At 49.9% G+C, this 23,577-nt stretch overlaps 1 protein-coding gene across 4 annotated transcripts in view; it reads right to left on the bottom strand.

Annotated features, from left to right (window-relative positions):
* PCBP3 (poly(rC) binding protein 3) overlaps nucleotides 1–23,577 on the bottom strand; it is a 277,127-nt gene that overhangs the window by 176,251 nt on the left and 77,299 nt on the right. For 3 of the 4 annotated variants that reach the window (XM_047847074.1, XM_047847073.1, XM_047847082.1), the window contains one exon: nucleotides 15,025–15,060. The exons of the other annotated variant lie outside the window; for it this stretch is intronic. The gene's annotated coding sequence lies outside the window, so the exon portion shown is untranslated. The remainder of the gene's footprint in view (nucleotides 1–15,024; nucleotides 15,061–23,577) is intronic. 4 annotated transcript variants of the gene reach the window in all.

A 23,577-nucleotide genomic window follows, 5' to 3' on the forward strand; every position in this document is an offset into this window, starting at 1 on the left:
TTTTTATTTATTTTTTAACCATAGAAAGAATTTAAACAAGATCACCAAGCTTCATCTAATGGACATACAGAAAGCTTATACCCCAAATCAGCAGAATGTGTTCTACTTTGAAACGCAGAACATTCACGATGCTGGACCACACGTGAGCCACCCTCCACATATGTCAAAGACCGCGAACATAGAGACCACCTTGCCAACAATGCAATGAACCAAGAAATTAAAAGGCTTTAAAATACTGTACGTATAGATATAAATGTATCTTTTTAGCATGATGCATATTGTTTTAAACTCCATGTGTTTGGGATTGAGAAACACTTCCAAGTAACTTTTAAGTCAAAAAAAGAAATCAGAGTGGAAAGCTTACATGCTGACGTATATGAAAAGAAAGCTGATTATCAGTAAGCAAACCTCCAATATAAATTAAGAAAAAAAAGACAGCAAAATGAATACCAAACAAGGAAGGAAATAAGAACAGAAGTTAGTGAAATAGAAAACTAAATATCCTGGGGGAAAAAAATCAACATAGTGAAATTTTATTTAAAAAATAAATTAATAAAAAACTAGACTGTACAAGTAGTAGGATAAAACATGAGAATTTTCTTGTTCATCTGAGTATAGAAAGGCTCACTATGACTAAAAAATCTAAATGCAATAAAAGACAGACAAAAGTGACTTTAGAAAATATACAAATCTTTGGCATGGCAAAAATACCATGAGAAAATACTTATGGCAAATAATAAGTGGAAGAAAATATTTGCAACATGTATCACAGAAAAATGAAAAAATATCTCTAACGTACAAAAAACCTTTTTAGATTGAGAGGCAAAAGAAAAAATTGTAAAGAAAAACAAGCAAAAGACATGAAAATGATTTAAAAACAAAGTCTTTAAACCCATGAAAAGATGTCCCGCCTCACTCGAAGGAAGAGAAATGCCAATGACAACACACTAAACCTGTCTCCCCCAACTCTGGCAAAAATTCACATGCGTAACAGTCCACCCTGTGCCACGATGCGCACAGGGCGATGTGTGTAATTGTTGAATCGCTTTATGCACACCCAAAACTAATAAAACACCGTGCGTTAAAATAGAAAGAAAGAAAAGAATCCACTCGGTGGGTGAGGCTGTGGTGAAAAGGGCGCGGGAACCCGCCGGTGGGCGGAACAGAAGCTGGCGAGGAGCCCGGGAAGGGGAATGCGGGAACCGGGGCCAAACTGTAGACACGATCCCACTTCCCCAAGTTCACCCACCAGGTACGATACGAAAACACAAGCGCACAGGGTTATTCATCACAGCACGGTCTGCAATGCAAAATAGTGTGAACCACTTAAACATCCCAGCAGCACAGGGGATGGACTGAACAACTATGGGATATCTACACGACGGAGCAACACAAACGGCACAAACAAACAAGAATGAGCAAGCTCCCCACGACTCAACACAGGCTGACTTCCAGGAAACAGTGTTAAATGAAAAACAGATTGTGCAAAAGAGTAAATACAGATGGTTGCACAACACTGTGACTGTAACGAATGCCACTGAATTACACACTTACAAATGGTAAAGACGGCAAATCATACTTTTTAACATGTTAAAAAAGCTTTAAGCATACGTAGCAACATATACTACACACACAGATGCACATATGTACACATATACATATATACGTGTATATGTTTGTCTACAGTTTTGCCCTGGTTCCCCGCATTCCCCTTCCCGGGGCTCCTCGCCAGCTTCTGTTCCGCCCACCGGCGGGTTCCCGCGCCCTTTTCAACCACAGCCTCGTCAAAGGAGTGGATTCTTTTCTTTCTTTTTTAACATACAGTGTTTTACTAGTTTCAGGTGCGCATACAGAGACTTTGTTTTCCCAGAAGGGCACGCTGGCGAATGTTTAACAAATGGCTCTTGGGGGTGGGAGGAAAGGCCTGGTCTGTCGTGTCTGCCCAGCCCGCGTGCGAACCCTCACCACGGGTGGTATCAAACGACCATCATGATGTCACTGCACGTGCAGCGCAGAAGAGTGCGCAGACCTGGCCCTCAGGAGCAGGAGAGGCCTACTTTCGAACAGCACTGTCCCTGATGAGGGGAGGGCAAAGGAAGAGAAAGGGTTGTAATATTTCAAACACAAAACCAGATTTATGACATACGTGCACCCACACCTAAAGAGTATGCACACTTACACATGTGCATGCGTGTCTACGCATGTTTATATACGTGTGTATGCACATCTTTCCCATCTCTGGCTACTGAAAGGTTAGGAGCAAAGAAGCGAAGATACTCCAACAGCAACAAGCATGCCTAGCACCCAGATTTCGCTGTTCCATAACATTTCCACATTACAAGGAACTAGAGCCCTTCAAAGAAATGCTGATTGTAGGGCTGGGCAGGTTAGGTACAAGACGAGCCTGAAACGTTACATAAGCAATGTTAAAAATTTTTTTTAATTTTTTAAATTTCAAAAACAGGGGAGAGGAAAGAAAAGGGAGAGAAGGAGGAAAGATGGGTGTTATGAACTGAATGTCTGTGTCCTCCCAAAATCGTATCCTTCAAGGTGGGGCCTTGGGAGGTGGTTAGGCCACACGGTGCAGCCCTCAGGATGGGGCTCTCACTCAGACAACCCCAGAGAGTTCCCCTGCCCCTCTGGCCCTGTGAAGACACAGAGAAAAGGAGCCATCAGTGACCCTAAAGTCGGCCTTCACCGGAGCCCTACAGGGCTGGCACTCAAGAATGGGAGAGACAGATTTCTGTTGTGGATAAGCCACCAGTCAATGGTCTTCGTTATATCAGCCAGAGCAGACTAGGGCAGGACTGAGACAGGAAGGGAAATGATAGGGGCACCCCACAGGGACCGGCAGCGACCTGGCTGGGGATAACGCGAGTCCCCAAATCAACTGAGAACTGCGGAGAATTATAAACTAGAACAGTGCATAGATGATGATGAGGGAGCGTGGGGCGGGCTGAGGACAAAGTGCAAGCTAGGCACCGGGCCCCCACCCACCCCCGGCGGGTTACGTGTGACACTCCTCAGGCTCTCCCGGCTGCCCAAGGGCAAAGGAAAGGGGAAAACCAATGGTTAGCTGATAGAGATCCCAGTCATGCAGGACAGGAGTCTCCAACAGCTTACCAAGGTCTTAGCAAATTACAAGAAAAAGGCAATCTTATCAACAGCCTAATCTCCAGAAACCTGGAGCCCCAGCATCACCCCTCCACAGTGATGTGGGGAACAAAGGCAAGAAGGAAATGGCAGAAAATTAAATTTGCTTATCACCTGCAGCCCATGACAGACACTTGAAGTCCGCAGCATAAAATGTTTCCCCAGGAACTCCCTACTGTCTTCATGTTAATGCTTTGCTAGAGGGAAAAACAACCTCAGCTGACAACGGCGAGGCCTCACATATCTTAGGAGTGGTCTTCAGTACGTCAAAGTCCCTCTGGAGGCCTCCCATTTGACTCTACCCCGCCCCCCCCCAAACTTCATAGTATATGATGAGCCACTGTTCATAACCCCTGGGCAGCTCTTCCTGCCCACGGGTCCTGTCCCGCTGCTTTAAAAATCACCTTTTTGCACCAAAGATGTCTTCAAGAATTCTTTCCTGGCCGTCAGCTCCGGACCACCCCACCATCACCCCAAAACCTCATCAGTGAAATAAAGAACTAAAATCCATCACGCGGAACTGACAGTAAACAGGTAAGTAAACAGAAGGGCGGAAGGGACGCACCCACAGCAGCTAGCCCGGGGCTGACAGGCATGCGTGGGGAGTGCCACAGAGGACAGACGTCACTTTGCAACCACCACAGTGAAGACAGGTGTGGGCACAAGCCACCAGTGGACACCAAATCCAGGAGAAATTTTCCCGACGGGCAGTGTGCTGCCTGGTCTTAAAATAAAATGCCTTCCCTCAGATTGCTTCTTCATTGCAAGGGGGAAGGAAGGAAGGGTCCTGGGCCGGAGGGGCAAGTGTGTGACTGAGCAAACAGTCCCCAAAAGGGACTGTCCATCCAGACGTGAGGCCCTGAGAAGCACGGCCCAGCTCACAAGGGACTCTCACGGTGGGGACCGATTAGCAGACAAACCCACAAGGAAGAAACTATTTTCTGAAAGGGGCCGTGCTCTTCACCACGTCAATGCCACAAAAGTGACGGGAAGGTTCCACAAATGTACCAGTTAGAGACCAGGGACTCACAGCAACAAGTGCAAGCCTGCCACAGACTGCGTCTGGCACCTGCACCGGGGAGAACACCGTGGAAGACCAGGGAAGACGTCGCGGGGCCACGGACAGGTGGAGCGTGTGAGCCGGGGGCGAAGTTCCTGGCGTTAGCACCGGGGCCTCTCCCCTCCTCTGCACACAAGCTCTGGGGAGGACTCCAGGGCCTAGGCAGTCTTCAGTCTCCACACCTGCCTCTTTGCCAGCTCCTGCTCACCCGCAGCACGCCGGATCGCCCCCCCGTGGCAACAGACGGCTCTCTCCTATACCGGCTTTCAGAGTCACCGGCAGCCACCCCGCTCCCTCCCTCTCACTTCAAGCTGTCCAATACCCAGCGACTTTGCTTTTCTGCCCCACCAAATCCACGGACACGTCGCCCTAACCTTACCGTACTCTCCTCCCTCCTCCACCTGGAAAAAGGAAACCACATTTGGTGACGAAGCAGTATTACCGTGGCTACGCCAAAACCGCTTGTGAAAATGGAAACAGTCCAATTTCCTGAAAGCGATTTGGTCATGAGTACTTGAAATCTGAACTTTTCACAACTGAACAGCAATGAAGTGAAGGGATTAGGTGGAGGTTCTGGAACAGGAGCTCTAGACTTGACCCTGTGCTCTGGAGCTGACTAGAGATTCCTGGCTCATAAAATAGGATAATCGAAGACCTTGGAGCTTTACGGGGACTGAATGAGGACCTTCCGACTTCCCCCTGGAACAAAGCAATTATTATGGAAGCCATCTTTTCGTGCACTCCCGTATTCCTAGAAAGACAGCAGCGTGCCTCGCCCTCCGGTAGAAACTTAACCAGCCTTAGCCTCCCATCCCTGCCGCCTCTCTGCCCCTGCTCCTGCTCCGAGACCAGGCAGGAACAGGTGAGGAAATGCAGTCTCACGGATGGAGAAGCAGTGCAGACAGGGACGGTGACCTAGCCAAGGTCACAGGGCGATTTGGGAGAGGACCTGGAAACAGAATGCAGCCTCTGGATCCCCGGCCTGACTCCACCGGCCCAGAGGCCTCCTGCCAGAAAGTTCTCCCGTGACCTCCGCCCCTGCTCTGCCAAACTGACACAGGGGTGAGCTGGGAGCTGTGCCCCGGTAGCAGCTGTTCTCCAGCTGCCGCCAGCCCCACGAGATCTGGCCCGAGGCCCAGGCTCTGCAAAGACGGGGCGGGGGGATGCAGTGCTGGTGAGACGCAGGCTCCTACCGGCTTGCTGTGAAGCACAGCCGGGAGACAAGCGTGTAAGAAAAACCCATTTCCTCAGTCAGGGGGAGAACAAAACCGTAGGGTCACCTTCTTCTGCCCTGCGAGAGCGAAGTAGCCGGAGCACTCGGAAAGGCAGCGGCCCACACGGAAAGCCCCTTTCCAGCTGTCACTGGAGTGTACCGCTGGGCACCCTTCACATCCAAAGACACGGCGGCCTCCGCGATACAAGCAGCAAGCACGCACTAAATCGAATGGTGTAACCTGTAAAGCCGCCGGCGTTTCAGAAAGAAAACACAGAGGCGTGAAATAAGCAGAGTGAATCTGTTTAACCCGAGGAGTAGAAGCATCCTTGGCCCCGGGGACCAGGCGCGACATTCCCCCAGGGAGAAAACCTCAGGCCGCCCTCAGCCCGAGCCGAAGGCGCGGCGCAGCTCACCACACCTGGGCGCACCTGGCCCATCGTGCCTAAAGAAAGACAGTAAAGGCCCCATGTCTGTACTGAACACGAGGAACGTTTATTAAGGAAGCATCCAGAAAGGCTGACTCCCACTTGTCTAAACGTATACCTAGAGGTGGCTGGTCCGCCACCCCCACACGCCATCCCTGGTCACCGTGGACCAGTGATAACAGCGCTCCAGATCCATCACCGTCTCTGCCATGTGGGGCCGCCAGACAGCCTGGCAACGTGGCAAAGAGGGAGGAATGAATGAGTCATCTTGTGAAACGCAATCGGCCCCTTCCTGCCAGGCTGCAATGCGTCCGCGCCTCCAGGAGGACAGCACTCTCCTACATCCACGCGAGAGGAAAAAGACACAGAATACAAACCACTCAACCAAATCAGAAAGGAAAGCCAGACGCAGGCAGAAGCAAGAAACAGGTGCCTCGAGGTCTTTGTGGGCCCGGTGGGGCAGCTCACGCATCATCGTGGCGCAGATTCTCACGAGAGCCCTCCAGTGGGGCGTCCCGTGCCCTTATGTGAGGGGCAGAAAGGGGAGGCCGGCGGGAGGCCTCCGCAGCTACCAGCCCATCACTCACCCTCGCCCATCTCTCCCCGGGAGGACGCGAGGTAGCCTTCCGCACGCAGCCACCGCCTCCACGGCGTCCCTCTCCTCTGCTCGTGAGGCCCACATTTCCATAACGAGACGGCGCCCCTCCCTGCCCCCCACCCCCGCACACACTGGGACCTTAGTGTGGGAGACGGGCCTGTGGCAGCTCCCTCTCTGTGAGTGTGGGAAGCACCCCCAAATCTAGCTCCCTCCTAGACTTAACGGCGCACAGCTACACAGGCACCTTTGAAGCAAGTACCCCCTAATGCTAGGACCACCCCCCCATCAATGATACAGGTGACCCCAGGATCTCAGTCCTCATCTGTGCCGGTGGCTGACAGCTGGCTGCCCCCCCATATCCCATCTCTCTCCTGCGTGACCACAACTGCGACCGAGCACAGGGCTGCCTGAGGGGACCCCCCGGCCCAGCCTCCCCTGCGGCAGGCGCCAGGCCACCACACGCCACCGCGGGTAGGCCGGCTCCTGCTTAGCACCACTGGGTACGAGGTCCCTCTCCCGGACACAAGCCAGCCTGACCTGGCCTTCCAACCCCGCAAGTTCAGTTGCTGGCCTTCATCGTGCCCTTGCCCCTCCCTGAGGACACACCGGACGCACGTGCATCCGTTTCAGCCGGAGGTCCTCCCGACAGGAGATACACCACTCACGGAATGGCAGGCCACCTGGAGCCCCCGCCGGGACATCCTCCGGGGCAGGGGGCTTCCGGGGGCCCAGCCCACCCCCCAGCCTGGCTACACGGAGAGACAACCCTGACCTCCGTGGGTCATCCAGCCCCGCAGGCACAACTGTCGCCCAGGGCCCAGCCCCACGACCTCCCCTCAGCTCGGAGCAAGGATCCCAAAAGCCCCTGGGGCATTTCTCCCTCGGGTCGCACACAGAAGTTATTCTGCCCCCACGCCGTAGGCCCTCTTCTCACCGTACACCCGGTTTCCATCTCCCCGGCCGCTCGGCGTCGCTCTTCCTCCCGCTCTGTGTGAGAGAACCCACCCCCGTGAGTTGCTGGCCCCGTGACCACCAGCCCCGGCCGAGCTCTGGCCACCGCTCCTACACGGCAACCACGGCCCCGCAGACTCTCGTCCCGCATGCCCGGCCTCAAGGATCCAGAGAGGCCGCACTCTCTGAATGTGAAGCGTTCAAAGTAGAAAGTTAACAACAGAACATACGGTGGGAAATACCAATCACCTACAAAATGTCAGAACGAAGCCTGGAAATGACAGGCATCTGAATGATTACAGGTCATATCAAAACCAGTGGGGAGCAGTTCAAAGTATCTTGAAAGAACTCTGAAAGCCAAAGTGCATTCATTAGAAAACAAGTTAAATATACAAAAGATGCATTTGAGAAACTAGAAAGGTAACAGTGCAAACCTAAAGAAAAAGAAAACATGCATTAAAATGAGAAATTAGGTTGTGAACAAAATTATGAATGATCGGTATACCGAGAGGGTATTACAACCGGAAGAGTATTAAAAAGTATCAGTAAGATCTACCAGGATTTATTCCAACAGCCAACGCTTGGAATTTCATCAGTGGAATTCTCTACATTAAGAGATGGAAGGAGAAAAATCACAAGACTATCTTAACAGCAGCAACGAACACATGGAGTAAAATGCAACTTTCACTTTTGATCCTGAAAAACAACTTGCAGAAGAGCACCAGAAGCAAGCTTCTGTAACACGAGAGAGAGAGCACTGACCAGAGAGCCACAGCGAGCACGCCTCACAGGGAAAGCCTTTGGGCCAAGTCAGGAAGAAGTCCAAACCCGGCTGAGAAGCCTACTGCAGCTAAAGCACTTTGACACATGGCCACATCCAAATACACTGGAATCCAGGGCTTCCCCATACACTATTCAGTATCAGAGAGGTGAAATGAGAAAAATCCCAATTACAATAACCAGATAACATAAATAAGTTGGAAAAGATTTCAAAAGAGAAAATCTACAGCAAGAAAGCTACATACAGTAACTGAAGACTTGGAACACATGGAAAAACAGAATGCCTTCCTAGATTAGGAAGTGAATACTGTAAATAGCAACTGTTTTCAATTCAAATTAGAGCTTTGATCTACTTGAAAAGAAATCCCAATATGGTTTTTTAAGCATTTATTTAGAGAGAGAGAGAGCGTGCGCGTAAGCCGGGGAGGGGAGAGGGTGAGAGAGAGGATCCTAAGCAGGCTCCGCGCTGTCAGCACAGAGCCGGACATGGGGTTAGAACTCACAGGCCATGAGATCATGACCTGAGCTGAAATCAAGAGTTGGACACTTAACTGACTGAGCCACCCAGGCGCCTCCTAATGTGATTAATTTCTTAACTTGAAAGTCATTCTAAAGTTCATCTAGCAAGTGAGTAGCCAAGAATAGCTAAAATATTTTTTTAATAATGGGGTTATCGGATAAATATACCATAAAACTAGAATCATTAAAACAGTTGTACCAGCGTGAGAATTAACAGATCAATTAGATAATGCAAAAAGACACGAATATATACAATATCTGCATGTGAGATATACTTCTAGGCCAAAAGTAGCAGCACAAATCATTGGGAAAATGAAGTATTTCTCAACAGTGTTTTCACACTTGTAAGAGAAAATAACTTACACTTTCACCTAATAACATACGTCAAATTTAATCCCAAGTGGATTACACAAGTCAATGCAAAAAGTAAAAACAGAAAAGAAAATGTAAGGACACATTGAAGGCCAGGAAGGGGTTTTCTAAATGTCAAACTGCCCCAAAACACCAGTGCCCAAGTAAAAGGCGAATGACCCACCCGGGGAGACACCCGCTGGCACCTTCACTAAGGCAGGACGTTTACGGAGAAGGAAGACTAAACCAGCCAGTGGCGAAGCGGAGTCCGATCGCACCATGCCCTTCCAGTGTTCTTGGGGACACGGTGTGTTGGTGGGGCCCAGCCAGCAGGACACAAGTGGCAATGACACATTATGCCTCTTTTGAAGTGCATCTCTCCCGTGACCTAGGAATCCTACGTGGACAGATAATGCAATCTTGCCTCAGGAAGAGGGAAAGCTGATTCACGCACAAGGGTGCTCACCTCACTACTACCAACAGCATGACAGATGTGAAGAACACCCAACCATATTAAACAAAAAGGGGATGACTGATACCTACACTTGACCCTTTCCTTGAAGACCCTTTTCCTTGAAGAACAGGCTTGAACCTCACGGGTCCACCTGTGCATGAATTTTTTTGATAAACACCGTATAGTACTCTAAATGTATTTTCTCTTACGACTTTCTTAGTAACATTTTCTTTTCTCTAGCTTACTTTATTGTAAGAATACAGTACATAACATATACAAATATGTGTTAATCGACTGTTGATGTTACGAGTAAGGCTTCCGGTCACCAGTAAGCAGTTAAGTTCGGGAGGAGTCAAAGTTATGTGTGGATTTTCGACTGCGTGGGAGGTCAGCAACCTTAACCCCTGTGAGTTCAAGGGTTACCTGTACATCCACAGAGTGGGGACTATGTAAACTTTTACAAATAGCGTTCTTAAGGGGTACCTGGGTGGCTCAGTCAGTTGAGCATCTGACTTCTGCCCGAGTCATGATCTCACGGTTCATGAGTTCAAGCCCTGCACTGGGCTCTGTGCTGACAGCTCAGAGCCCGGAGCCTGCTTCGGACTGTTTCCCTCGCTCTCTGCCCTGCCCCCACTTGTGCTCTGTCTCTGTCTCTCTCAAAAATAAAAACAAACATTAAAAAAATTTTTTTAAATGTTCTTTCTTAAACTTGGTTACACAGAACAACGTGCAGGATGGCATTCAGTTTAAAAGCGGGCCCAGGGAAAAAAAATAATAAAGATAAAAAATAAAAGCAGGGCCCAGAAATGTGTGTGTATCTTAATCCCCGAGGCAAAGTTCAGCATGAAAGGGACCAAATGTCTGCAGCAGTGTCTGGTCCCCAGGAGCCCCTGGGCACCGACCATCAGCAGGGCCCTCTCGGAGCACCGGGACAGGGAGGTGACAGAGGGGCTCGCACACAGAGGAGACGACACTCGACTAGCACGCGGGACCAGGACAGTGGGGGCCGGGGGAGCCTGAGAAAGGACACACCACCGGGAGGGGCCACTCTACAGGTCAAGAGCTGCGGAGCTCCAGCTCCCAAGGAGAAACATTTTTACCGGATTCGGGGAGGCAGAGGCCGCGAACGCTGGCCAGGTGGTGAGGATGAAGCCCCACTGGGGAGGACCAGATGGCCATGCAGAGGAGCTGGGCCCTGGCAGGAGCAGAGACGGGAGGGGGGCAGCCTTCGTAACGCTTTTATAACGGTATTTGCTATGTAACCGTTTCATTTTTACTTTGCGCCACATTATAAATGTACAGGGTTTTAAAAACCACAGAATCCACAAAGCTGACGGCGAGCACAGGGCCCTTGCCGTCCCTGTGCCCCGGGCCCTGTGGGCAATCTTTCTGGGTTCTTACCCTCTTTGGTATTTATCTCCACCATCGGATCATTACTCCTCCGTGCCCTCTACTAACTTCCTACTGGGAAACTCGACAATCCCCCTCCCTGGCCCTCTGCCCCCTCCACCCCAGGAGGCTCCAGAGCCTCCTGTACCCCTCAGACCTCTGCATGAGGTGCGTGCTTCCTGGAGCGACTGAGGGCCTCGTTCGCTGGCTTAGTTTTCTGTGTCTGCATTGCTGGTCTGCCTCCACCCGCCCAGCCGGGGATGAGCCCCTCCCGATCACTCCAGCACAGCCGCAGACCACCTCCAAGCAAGCCACTCGCTTCTTGCTCCACCATCGGAGCGGCTGCTCCACTCACCAGCATCCCAAAGCCATCCCAGGTTCTCCGTGTTCCAGGGGCCGGCAAGGTGGAGGCTGGGCTCACGGTGCTCCCTGACCCACTGGAGCGCAGCCCCACGTCCCTGCGGACCAGCCCCCTCCGTCGCCCTCAGGCTCCCAGTTCACCCTCCTGGGGACAAGTCAGGGTGGGGGAGGAGGGCCGAGAACCAGCCTGGTTTGGCTTGCTTCCTAAACCGGCTTTCCACCAATTTCCTATTTCAGCCCCATCTTTACTGCCCTCCTGATTTTCAGAGGTACATGGCAATGTCATTCTTGAGACTTGGGGGGGCTGTCTGCCATGCAATCCATCTCCCCGCCGGGCCCCCCAGCACAAGTGTGATCACCCCCGAGCTTTCTGTTTTCAGATCTGCTATGTCCCTCTGTTTGTCCATCTGCTGTCTAAGTTCCCCAATTCTGTCATCTCCTCTCAATCTCTTGGTGGCCTCTTCCTTTTAAAAATATCTTACCTGTCACTTTAGTGGTTCTTAAGAAGCAGCAGAGGTCACTGTGAATTCAATCTGCCATTTTGGCTGAAAATCAAGGGAGGAGGTTTTTTTTTTATTTTAAGATGAGAGTTACCGAGTCATGCTGATGCTACTAGAAGTGGCTGCCAGGGACAAGGAACTGAGACCCAGGAGACAGGTGGCCCAACTGAGGCAGGAGCAGAGCCCTGAGCAGCCAGAGGGCAGGGAGACCAGGCGGAGGGCAGGACGGCGGGACTGCGGCTTCGGGAGGGAAAGCGAAGCGCCTGTTTTCTCGAACTGTGAGGCCCGGCCATCGGCCGAGACTGAAATCTGATGAAGTGAGGAAGCTGAGAAGAAAGGCCAGATGCACAAGAACTGCCTCCGACACAAGAGACACGGACGAGGGCGTGGGGGCCACCCCAGTCCCTGGGCCAGCGCACAGGGCTACGTCGCCTCCCCGCAGCACACCCGAGACAGGAAGGAGGCAGTGGTGTCTGTGGGGTGACGACAAGGGGCACCAAGAAGGACGTGGCGGGGCAGGAGGCCCCTGACGGAGGCGTCCCGGTCGGGGGCTCATCTGCAGTCCTCCTGTCTGTACTCGCTGCAGGTAAGCCTTCCAGTTCTTTCTCATATTTGCCAAATCCTCTCATTCTATAGCGAGAATTGTTATCTTAAGGCAGCACAGAAGAAAAACCTATATAAATCAAATAACCAAGTCGGTATTACAGAAAATAAAAGACCTCAAAGTAAATAAAAATTTCAACTGTTTTGTTCTCATTGCTTCTTAATTTCCTTAAGTGCCCAGTTCTGAGTTGGCAGGGAGTGGGCTCTGTCACTCTGGCTGTGGGAACTCTGTCCCCCCTGCAAAACAAAGTGGGATTTCAGGGATCCCGGCCGTGGCCAAGCCCAGGCATCACACAGAAGTGGCTTCGCTGTGAAGACTGCCCTTCCCCTCACTCTAAGGAAGTGTGGAAAGTTCTCAGAGACGTGCAAATGGAAAACCAAGTCCTTCCAAAGCTGCCACCTCCCCTGGGAAACGTCCACTGCAGAGGAGCTCTGTTCTGGCTCGTCACACCACCCGGGAACCCCGCGGGAAGGCGCCGCAGGACACGGCCAGGATCGCCCCTGGAGTCAGAGCCGTTTCTGCTCCAACCAGCTCAGTGCGCCCAACGGCTCCCTCCGCACCTGCGGGAGAGGCCACGGGTGCCCTGTGGAAAGCTCACCGCCTGCACTTAAGCAGGCCTCTGGGAACCCCCGGAATCCCAGTCCTGACGGCCCCGCTGCCCCGCTTGTCTGGGCCTCTCAGCCCAGCTGCCCGGGCCTTCTCCAGCGGGGAGCCCGAGATGCTGTGCGCACGAGACGGGGTGGGTAACTCTGGGCCGGCCCACCCCACCCCAGCCTGCTGGTTTATTTCCAGAACTGCAGGCCAGGTTCCCCACTTGCCAGGAGGACAAAGTTGGACAACACCAAATCTAGGCAAAACAGCCCCAGCGCAGACAAGGCGTTGTTTATATGCCTGAATTCCAGCGGCCCTTCCCTTGGGGATGTCTGTGAAAATTAGATCCAGATTTGCACAATTATAAAGATGGTCCCAAGCCAGTAGGGATTTGGACGTCCTCTAAAAAGAAAGTGGTAAGATGGCGTTAATTTACCAATCCAACACCCAAAGAAAAAAAGACTACCTGACTCGCGGCCCCTACACCCTGCAGAGTGACAACTAGCCTCAAGGCGACCCACCAGGCCCCTGAGGTGCACCCTGTTGCTCTCTGACCTCATCTCCTGCCCCCTCACTCACTCTGCTCCAGCCTCGCCGGCCTCCCCGACGCTCCACGAGCACCCCGAGCACGTCCCTCGCCTTGGCCCGGAGCCCTCCGTGCTCCAGCACCCGCGGTGCTGACTCCTGCCCCTCCTTCGAGGCTCTGCCCAGATGCCCCTTGCCAGGTGGGCCTATCCGAACACTCCCGCTCCTCCTCACGTCTTCCACGGCAGATGTCACCACCTGACACACCGTGGCGTGTTTACTTCCTATATTTCTTTTTGTAAGCCCCACGTAGATATGAGCTAAAGGAAGCTGGGATTTCAGAAGAGCGCCTGGCACGTTTTGCAAATATTTGCTGAATGAATGAAAGAGCAAACAAGGTCTTTGTTCAAGCAATTTGTTAATTAAGGACTTTCCTCTTCTAACATCAGTTAGGACTCCGGTTACCCTCTAGCCCTAGATACTCATGCACATGTGTTTCCTGACTCCTCCCCACCACCACCACCGTCTCTCCTGGGGGGGCTGTTGATGAATCACGGTCCCTGCTGCAGGCCACAGGCTCTGTAAGCTTGGTGGGCTATGCCTGTCTGGCTCTCTGACCAGCTGAGCACAGGACTCCAGGGTGGCTACTTGGGTCTGCCATCAAGACCACCAGAAAGGGCAGACATTGAACTCAGAGCCCGCATCACATCAACAAGTCACCTCCTGCTCATCCTACCATCGTGCAGGGACTCAGGCTCATGAGGTCAGCGGCCTAGGGTCAAATCTTGGTCTCACCACCGACAACACAGTGGCGTCACATAGCTGAGTCCTGGAAAGCGAGCAGAGGGCACTACTCCACAGGGCACTGTGAGGATGGAGTGAGGAATTAGACGGGAAGGATCCAAATCAGCAAAGCTGGCACAAACCAAGCACTTCATAAATATTAGCTACTGTCATGACATTAGGATTCCATGCGAGACTGCTAAAAACCAAATTCCCTGCTGAAAACTAATAGAAAACAACATTTATAAGCTTTAGAAAAAGACATCTTAAGGATTTGAAAGGAATCATTTCAAGGTAAGTTTTGCAAAACTGGAGTCAAGGCCACAAAGAGATGCCCACACAGCGTGGACACACCACCGTGGCCACAGCACACACTTGTCCCTGCCCGGCTGGGCCGCACTGGTGGAGCGTGGGACCAAGGCATGTGTCCCGCACCGCACACTCACCACCGGCCCTCAGGCCCCCTGCTGGACAGTTTGGTCAGGTGAAGTTGGTGAACGGGGTTTAACAGAAAAGGAGAAAACGGCTTCTTTTAAAATCTTGGTTCTACAAAAGCCAGAAAGAAATCATGCAAATCACTGACGCTGTTGGTGTACTTTGACCTGTCACAGGTCCCCTGTGTGACAGGAAACCTGGCCACAAGGAAGGACAGCAAGACACATGGCTTCATAGGCAAGCGAGACTTTAAAAATCAACTGACGTAGCAAGAATCACTGAGTTTAAAGACATAACCTGTGTAAAGGCATTGTAAGAAGCACTACTTACATGAAACCATGTGAGGATCTCTCTCTGTAGACAGCCCTGTAAACGGGTTAAAAAAATTATTATAATTGGAAATCAGAGACAGAAAATAACCCAAAGAATAATCTATCACCTTAGATGCCAAATTTTACCAACCAAAGGAACTTATTAAAAGAATGTACTCATAAATCAGTTATTTAGGAAGTCAAAGGCAGTTTCCCAGAGAAAAAAATTCCATAAAAGAGGTTAGATTCTAAACTGAGTTTGGAACTTAAGATACCAATAAATGCTCAGAGCCCTAGACCCCAATCCCTGACCCATGGTCGTAAAGCTGATAGAAAGTGTAGATTCTCAATCCCTTGGACCCATGAGGGGTAAGGAGAGGACCGTGGTGGGGTGTAGGCGGGAACCCCAGGCGGGACCACCATGTAGTCTCAGCTCCAAGTCCGAAGAGCACTTCACCAGGACGACAGGACAAGGCGCCCTGCCTGTGCGAAGACATAGTGTGGAGGTAAGTGGCTCCGCCAGAGGCTCTTACGGGCAGCCCGAGGCCCACGCAGGGATGACTAAAGACCGGAGGAACATTACAAACCCCAGACAGAGGGCGTCCACTTCCAGCCCAGGCAGAAGAAGACAGACCAAATCGACTCTCCAGCCAGACAACGAAAACACAGACAAAAGACATGAGACAAAGCATTTGTGGGTTTTGAGACATGAGACAACAGGCAGCACAGGACAGTGATCCCTGAAGGAAGGACACAAAATATGAAACAATCAAGCGTCCATCAATGGATGAACTGATAAGCAACTTGTAACATATCCACACAACAGGATATTCGACAGCCATTGAAAAAAATGAAGTAATGATACACACTACAACTCAGATGAACCTTGAAAACATTATGCTAAATGAAAGAAATGGTCGTATATTGTATGATTCCATTTATATGAAATACCCAGAGCAGGTAAATCCACAGAGATAGAGAGCAGATTCATGGATGGGGAGAGAGGAAATGGGAAGTGATTACTTAATCAGTGTGGAACATTTCTTAGGGATGAGAAAAAAGTTTTGAAAAAGTCTGAAACTGGGTGGTAGTTGCACAACACTGTGAATGCACTGAATTGTACACTTTAAAATGATTAATTGCATGTTATGTGAATTTCATGCCAATAAGTAAAAAAAACACAGAATATAATAAGGGAATGTTAGGATCTATTGCATGGCAATAAATTTAATAATATACATGGAACAAATTTTTAGAAGAATCAAGCTATCCAAACTCACTCGAGAAGGTAACAGATAACCTACATGTATTCAAGAAATTGAATTCAAGTTAAAAACCTTCAACCAAAAAATGAGCCCATCCAGATGGCTTCCGTGGTGAATTCTACCAAGTATTCGAGGAAGAAATAATACAAATTCCTTACTAACTCATTCTGAAGGGTGAATGTAAGAGAACACTTCCCAACTCATTCAATGAGGCAGGCAAGTATTAACTTGATACCAAAACCAGAAAAATACACTAAAAGTAAACACAAAATATTTCTCATAAATATAGTTGCAAAAATTCTTAAATTTTAGCATATCAAATCACATAATCTAGCAAAATGGATTTCAACCCAGAAACGCAATTGGTTTAATACGTTTTTAAAAGTCAGTTTCACAGATTTTGGTTTATATGGATGGACTATAGAAACAGACATAAAAAAGAAAACTAGGTGATTGTCTCAATAGATGCAGAAAAAGCATTTGGCAAAATTCATGATCACTCATGAAAAGAATTCTCAGCAAACCCAGACTGTAAGAGCACTTCGTGCACCTGATAGAGGAGCTGCAGTCACACCACACAGCTAGCATCACACGTTAGGGTGAAAGGGGGCAGGATACCCCCCAGATCAGAAACAAAGCTCGGGATGTCCCCTCTTAGTGCATCTATCCAACCAGATCTCAATCGCACAACGGTGATCTCCCATCAATACAATCTCAACTGAAATCAGAATAGGCTAAATGGCTTCTAAAGTGTGTATGGAAATATACTGCCTTATTTCAAGATTTATTATAAAGCCATACCCTGGGGCCAGGGACCACACAACCAGGGACAGCCCCTATGCCCTAGGGCCTGCTGAACTTCTGAAGGCTGACCCCGCCTCACCTGGCCCTCCCACGGAAACCATAATAAAACTCCTGCCCATTTTCCCCTCACCTCCTCTGCCTGCTCACTGACCCTGGGGCTCCTCGTGGGTCCTGAGTAGCCTGCCTCCTGTTTCTCGGGACCTGTGGGTATGAGCTTCCTCCTCATGACAGTCATTTCCATGGCAGCCTTTCTTACCATTCCTGATTAAAATAAATCCCAGGTACCCTTGAAAACACACACACACATACATGGCCAATTGATTTGTGACAAAGGTTCCAAGGCGATTGAATGGGAAAAGGAAAAACTTTTTAACAAAAGATGCTAAAACAACTAGATACCATATACAAAAAAAAAAAAAAAAGATCTCGACATTTTCTTCCCATTCTGTATAAAATTATTTAAACTAGATCACAACTATAAAACTTGTGAAAGAAAGAATAGCAAAAAATCTTACAGACCCCTGGTTTCACAAAGAATTCTTAAGTATGATACAAAAGACATGATGTATAAAAGCAAAAAATGGATAAACTGGATGTCATCAAAATTAAAAATTTTGATCTTCAAAAGACACTTATAAAAATGAAAGTGAAGCTATAGACTGGGAGAAAGTACCTGCAGAACACGTACCCCACAAAGGCCTGCACCCAGAATACATGCAATTCTCGAAACTCAGTAAGAAAACAAACAACATAGGATGTGAGGGCGATCTGGCTGCAACATCTGTCACCCCACTGATCACCAGGGTTGATTCAGCTGATCTGGCTGGCTAGGCGGGGGCCCCCTTCCTCCCTCACCGCTCCAAGTGCGTCCCTCCCGAAGCTGCGCGCTCGGTCGAAGAGGACCACCTTCCCCGATAGAGGAGGATCGTTCTTCGGTCAAGGGTATACGAGTAGCTGCGTTCCCCTGCTAGAACCTCCAAACAAGCTCTCAAGAAAACAAACAACATAATTTCCAAATGGCCTACCTATCTGATCAAATACTTCAAAGAAAACACGGATGGCACATCCGGCACACGGAAAGATGGTCCAGCAGGCGAAGGGGAGAGTGTGCCATGCAGACAGGCCAGCACCTGGCACAGGAGTGTCGTGTGCAGGTCACATGGAGACATTTCCCTCCAAATCCTGAATGCCACGGGAGGAGAAAGTGAAAACACACAAACTTCCAAGAGAGAGACCTAAATGTCAAAAATGGTTGCACCACCTGCTGGCCAGGGACAGGCAGTCGGGTCTGGGTCACATGCTCCTGGCAGCTTGCAGGGCACTGAGGGTGTGGGCAGGGTGGGCACACAGGGAGGGCCTGGGGCCAGAGCACCAACCCCACCAGGCGCTCCAGCTTCAGGCTTCCTGGGGTTGGACCCAGGGGAGCTCTGCTCTTCTCTACTGACCACACTCCCTCCACTGGATTCCCTAAATCCATTTCCCTGTCCTGCCCTCTCCCCTGGGCTCCTGCATCAACTGCCCACCTGAACAAGCAACCAGGATGTCTAGCTCTAAGTCCAAGACCGATCCCTGACGATCCCAAGGTCATCTCACCTCAGGTGCTCACTCCAGTCCTCTGCACCAGCCTCCTGATCCATTCTCCAGCAAGTGCATCAGCTCTGCCTGAGCTCGGCCTCTGACCTACCCCCAACAGCCCCCAGGCCCACCAACTGCCCTCCTGCAGGCTGCAGCCTCCCAACCAAGCCTGCCTTCCCTGCAGGCCTTCAGCCAGAGGGAGCTTCAGAGGCCCCGCTGTGCGAGGAGTAACACCCGAACTCATCTCCGGGGCCGGGGCGGGGGTGGTGGGGGGCAACAACTCATCTCCGGGGCAGGCGGGGGGGGGGGGGGGGGGCAACAGCTGCCACCATTCTCCCCAGCACATCTTCACCCACCCCTTGCTCAGCGCCCCTGCTGCCCTCCCACGTTGCCCTCCCACCACCTGGCCCCTGCTGCAGTCACACTGTGACTCACTGAGCGTGAGCTCAGTCATGCCACCGGCTAGACCACCGCCTCCTCTAAAAGGCCTCCTGGACCACCTGGCAGGCGCTCCCCCACTCCTTCATGGTCTTCCTGCTCTGACCCACCTGCAGGTACCACTGTATTTTTAATTTATTCCTCTTGATTCTTGTCCCTCACCCCCACTAGAAGAGTGCCCCGTCGTGTCAGGAACCAGGCTACAGGAAGAGCACGTGGAGGCAGGGTCCCTGTACATGTTGGACAGACGGGTGCACATGTGAAGTGACATAAGGACAGACAGGCAGCAGCACGGTGCTGGGACCTGCCGCAGGTCGGGACTCCCCTCCCTGAGGGCAAGACTCCGAAGGCCAACAGGCAGAACTCTAAGTGTGCCGGAAGGCCCAGGACGTGCGTTCCTCTACACGAAAAAACACAGAATAAAATAAAACTTTCCGGATAGCGAGAAAAAAAGAGGGAAGACATTCTTGTCTGGTCGACTGCAATTGAGAGGCCTGCGATTCAGTGACTCAGGAAAAACCACAGTCAGAGTGTGTCTGACCAGACGTCAGCCCTCGTTCAGAGTTCAAGGCACTGCAACACTCACGTGCGCGGCCGCCACTGACCACGCCTGGGCCACGTGAGCCACAGCGCAGAGAGCGGACCCTCTCCAGCATCCCTGGTCTACACGGGACAGCCGGCATCGCACATGCAGCCTCACGCAGCCACGCCAGAATTTTGGCATTAGAAACACATTTTAAAAGCACTGACTAGAAAGGAGGCAAAATTTTACTCCTTTTGTGGATTCGGCCACAGATACAAATATTAGTTATGTTCTTCTTTGAGCCACTATTTCTAATGTTCCTACTGTTAGGTGCAGAGGAGTTTCACAGAGTCTTAGCATTCCAACCAGAGCATCTACCAAGAATGGAAGCCCTCCCTTCCTAAAGGTGGCTCTCCCACAGCCTCCTCAGACCCAAGCTGCCTCCACGTGCCAGCCTGAGAACACCCGGCAGACAACTCCGGGCGGGAGGATGCTCTGGATCCCACTGAGGCCCCCATCCCAACCCGAGGACCCCTGCCGTTTGCCTGTTCCCTCTCCCACAGACACCCACACATGTCCACTTGTCTGAAACCCTCAGTCATCTTCACATTCACATGGACACAGCTGACATTTTACACCAGAGTTTTAATATTCATGTGACGGAATGGCCCAGCCCATGGCCAGGAAGGCAGGGAGATTCCTTGCTGTCCCACCTCACCGGGACCTCACGGGCTCCCCGTAGAGCCACTCCTTCTGACAGGAAGGCACCCCCATCGGAGGAGGATGGGTGAGCAGAGACCAGCAGAACACAGGCAGGGGCCGTGGACCACCATGTGGAATGTTTGAGCCACCACTTCCAAAGGCCACTTAACGGTGACCTGGGACAATGCTGGTGGGTGTGCAGCAGGACGCACTTGGAAATGCAGCTCCCAGAAAGCCACTCATAGGTTCCACATTTGCCAAACAGGAGCTCACACACTGACGGACCTCAATAAAGGAAGAAGAGCAACCGCCCATAATGGGCCATAGCAAAGATCCAACTTCGGGAGGAGGGCAACCTTGACTCCAAATCGCTCCAGATCTGGGGGGGAGAGTATCGCATGAACCCGGCCCCCACAGCAGAAGGAACTCCAAGTTCTGCAGTGCCGACAAGAACCAGGGCTAATGAGGGTTTAAAAGAGTTTCTGTAGGGGGGAGGACGGGCAAGGATGATTCAGCTTCATGCCCATCACAGAATCCACCAATGCAATTATCCTTTCTAAGTAATTATACTCTTGGTGATGGTCTCAGCAGAGAAGAGAAGGAGGTAGCCAGGGCGTTGAACTTCTTTACTCCTCCACCTCAAAAAATAGCATCTGGGGGTCAACGCACGGTGGTGATGTGGTCAGTAAGGCCGAGGAGCAGAGACCCCAAGAGCCCCTGTATGGTGGGCCTGCCTCGCCTCCTGGCCTGGGACGGCAGGCCCTTTCATCCTGCCGCACACCAAGACTATGAGCTTCCACCTCTTAGAAGTTCAGACTTGTCTCCCAGCACCCACCCCTGCCTGGGGAGGGGGTAGTTTTTGTTTCATTTTCCCATTTAATAGATCATACTCCGTGGGTGCAAATACCGATATGCACACGCATGTTTCAATCATTTCAAATTATGTCGATGAACTCTGTTCACTATGAACTTGCAATAATATATAAAAGGATTTTTGTTTCAATCTCAGTTAGTATATGGGTTATTCAATTAAAATTATAAACTGTTACTTTCACTTCCTTGGCTTTCTGACTGAGTGGCTCTCATTACCAGAATCGGAAGCGGGAAATCTGTCTGGGCTCTCACCAGATACTGAAATCGCCTATAATACATCCAGTAGACTTTCTAGGCAACTCCCAACCACAAGAGTTGCAATCCGTGATAGAGAGTGAGCTCTGTACGCCCCTGTCCTGGGACCCTCGATGAGAGATGCTGCCGTGCAAGGACAAGCCCAGCACAGACACCGGCCAAGCGCACAGACTCTGCTCTTCCCGACAGCAAGTGTGCATCCCGTGATAGCACGACATGTGGCTGCTTCTTGTGCAGAAAGTTTGGAAAGTGCAGAAAGGTGCAAGAAATGTATTTAAAACACCTCCAATATGTCATTTGCAAATACCTTTTCCCATTCCGCTGGTTGCCTTTTAGTTTTGTTGACTGTTTCCTTTGCAGTGCAGAAGCTTTTTATCTTGATGAGGTCCCAACAGTTCATTTTTGCTTTTAATTCCGTTGTCTTTGGAGATGTGTCAAGTAAGAAATTGCTGCAGCTGAGGTCAGAGAGGTTTTTTTCCTGCTTTCTCCTCTAGGGTTTTGATGGTTTCCTGTCTCACATTCAGGTCCTTCATCTATTTTGAGTTTATTTTTGTGAATGGTGTAAGAAAGTGGTCTAGTTTCATTCAGCATGTTGATGTCCAGTTCTCCCAGCACCATTTGTTAAAGAGACCGTCTTTTTTCCATTGGATGTTCTTTCCTGCTTTGTCAAAGATTAGTTGGCCATACTTTTGTGGGTCTGATTCTGGAGTCTCTATTCTATTCCATTGGTCTATGTGTCTGTTTTTGTGCCAATACCATGCTGTTTTGATGATTACAGCTTTGTAGTAGAGGCTAAAGTCTGGGATTGTGATGCCTCCCACTTTGGTCTTCTTCTTCAATATTACTTTGGCTATTCGGGGTCTTTTGTGGTTCCATACAAATTTTTCGATTGCTTGTTCTAGCTTTGAGAAGAATGCTGGTGCAATTTTGATTGGGATTGCATTGAATGTGTAGATTGCTTTGGGTAGTATTGACATTTTAACAATATTTATTCTTCCAATCCATGAGCACGGAATGTTTTTCCATTTCTTTGTATCCTCTTCAATTTCCTTCATAAGCTTTCTATAGTTTTCAGCATACAGATCTTTTACATCTTTGGTTAGGTTTATTCCTAGGTATTTTATGATTTTTGGTGCAATTGTGAAAGGGCTACTATCCAAAATATATAAAGAACTCACCAAACTCCACACCCAAAAAACAAATAATCCAGTGAAGAAAAGGGCAGAAGACATGAATAGACACTTCTCTAAAGAAGACATCCAGATGGCCAACAGGCACATGAAAAGATGCTCAATGTCGCTCCTCATCAGGGAAATACAAATCAAAACCACACTGAGATACCACCTCAAGCCAGTCAGAGTAGCTAAAACGAACAAATCAGGAGACTATAGATGCTGGAGAGAATGTGGAGAAATGGGAACCCTCTTGCACTGTTGGTGGGAATGCCAACTGTTGCAGCCTCTCTGGAAACGTGTGGAGGTTCCTCAAAAAATTAAAAATAGGTCTACCCTATGACCCAGCAATAGCACTGCTAGGAATTTACCCAAGGGATACAGGAGTGCTGATGCACTTGTACCCCAATGTTTATAGCAGCACTTTCAACAACAGCCAAATTATGGAAAGAGCCTAAACGTCCATCAACTGATGAAGGGATAAAGACATTATGGTCTATATACACAATGGAATACTACGTGGCAATGAGAAAGAATGGAATATGGCCTTTTGTAGCAACGTGGCTGGAAGTGGAGAGTGTTATGCTAAGTGAAATAAGTCATACAGAGAAAGACAGATACCGTATGTTTTCACTCTTATGTGGATCCTGAGAAACTTAACAGAAGACCATGGGGGAAGGGAAGGGGGGAAAAAAGTTACAGAGAGGGAAGGAAGCAAACCATAAGAGACTCCTAAAGACTGAAAATAAACTGAGGGTTGATGGGAGGTGGGAGGGAGGGGAAAGTGGGTGATGGGCATTGAGGAGGGCACCTGTTGGGATGAGCACTGGGTGTCGTATGGAAACCAATTTGACAATAAATTTCCTATTAAAAAATAAATAAATAAATAAATGCAAATAAGATAAATAAAATAAATAAAAGCATCTCCAACTCCCACCCAAAAACACCAATAGCAGTAAACTGTA

The sequence above is a fragment of the Prionailurus viverrinus genome, unplaced genomic scaffold, assembly GCF_022837055.1.
Source record: "Prionailurus viverrinus isolate Anna unplaced genomic scaffold, UM_Priviv_1.0 scaffold_42, whole genome shotgun sequence".
Classification (NCBI taxonomy): Eukaryota; Metazoa; Chordata; class Mammalia; order Carnivora; family Felidae; genus Prionailurus; species Prionailurus viverrinus.